Raw genomic sequence first — 1,647 nt, forward strand, 5'->3', positions numbered from 1 at the left:
TGGGTGAAGGTGACCACCTGGGAAGCTGAATGTAAATATTTCTCCTCTGAGGAATGCGCCTTCATTAAACCGAAATGAATACATGGAAGCATCCAATCCTGCCCACAATGGCAGCAGGGCCTTTACTGCTGAGGGCTCCGTGCGCCGGGAGGGGGGACCCGCTGCTGAGGTCAGCACATTCTGCAGCTGCGGTGTCGCCGTTTCCCCAGCGGAACCAGCGTGTGGCCGTGGGGCTCACACTGAGGTGCCCCACATCTCCCCTTCCCCTGCAGCCACAGCCCGGGCTGTGCCACGGCCTTCGCGGGGCAACAGTGTGGGGCAGCAGTGTCAGCAGGGGAGGGATCGACTACGAGTGGAGGAAGAGGGAAACGGCTTCTACAGCTTTTCCAGCTGACTCTTGGAACGGGGAGGGCCCACAAGGAAAAGGGAGCCCCATGCTGGAGCTTTCCCTGGTGGTCGAGAAGCTCTTGCCACCTCTTTCCTTTCCTGGCCAACCACAGGGACATAGAGGAACTGCTGATGGGGATGCAAGAGAGACCTACGGCAGGGTCACTGTGTTAATAGTTGCTGCGCACAATAATAATCTGTGCACACTGTGGTGGTTTGTGTGTGAAGTGGAAGTGTTTCAGTTTTTCCCTCAGAATGGGCCAAGATTTCTTGCAATTTTTGAAAGGCCAGATTACTGCTTGAAATGAATGCTCTTGATCTGGTGAAACCCTAGGTCCAAATTCTTATTCCCTGTGAGGTAGTCCTAGGATTTGGGGGCTAATTGATAATGAAGAGACACATACAGGCTGCTGAATGTCTTTAATGTTTCAGCTATGAAGTGGGCAACTGGGCCCTGCCTTCCCCTGTCCCACCCTATTTCCTCCTGGCAGCTGCATTGTGGTTGGATGCACCTTCAAGCAAGCTCAGGGCAGAGTAAACCCTTTCCCTTCCTGGTAGGGGCTGAGGTTGTGCTGGCTGGAACTGGTTAGGTCTTCCTGGGCTCAGATGGGTAAGCAGTGTGTTTCAATCTCCAGGACTCTTATACATACACACACAAAATGGGATGAAAGAACACCCAGCCACTTAGACACAACAGCATTTTGCAAGCACTTGGCTACTGATTTATTGCATTGGCTATCGGTTTACAAATATTGGCTACAAGATGGGTCTAATGGCCAGTAACAGCTCTGCTGGCTTCTCGTCTGGCTAAAGGACACTTCAAACAGCAAAGTAGATGGTACTATCGCAGCACTGGGGAAGATTGCTGTGATGGTGCAGTGAGCTTATCCAAGTCCTGCAGCTTCTTACCTCCCTCCCCTAACCTCAGCAAGGGAACAGAGATGCATCAACCAAATCTTCCTGCTGCTTGCTTAGCCTATAGAATATATACAATAAGTGGTAGAGGAAAAACTGTTACGTATACATCACAGTAACTGTGCAATAAATTAAACTTCAAAGTGCTTCACTTTCCTATTTACACCACCGTTAAATAGTAACTGACATTATTTTCTCAGACTAGGAAGAAGTATTTAGTTAGTTAGCTGACAGGGTAAGAGTGCTTGGCAAGTACATCAGGACATGGGGAGTAGGCTCAGCTGGCAGCTCCTCTCTGGGAGAGATTTGGGAGGAAAGAGGGAGTGGAGAAGTGTGAGGGCATTT

Source organism: Corvus brachyrhynchos, unplaced genomic scaffold (assembly GCF_000691975.1).
Source record: "Corvus brachyrhynchos isolate BGI_N302 unplaced genomic scaffold, ASM69197v1 scaffold61, whole genome shotgun sequence".
Taxonomy (NCBI): domain Eukaryota; kingdom Metazoa; phylum Chordata; class Aves; order Passeriformes; family Corvidae; genus Corvus; species Corvus brachyrhynchos.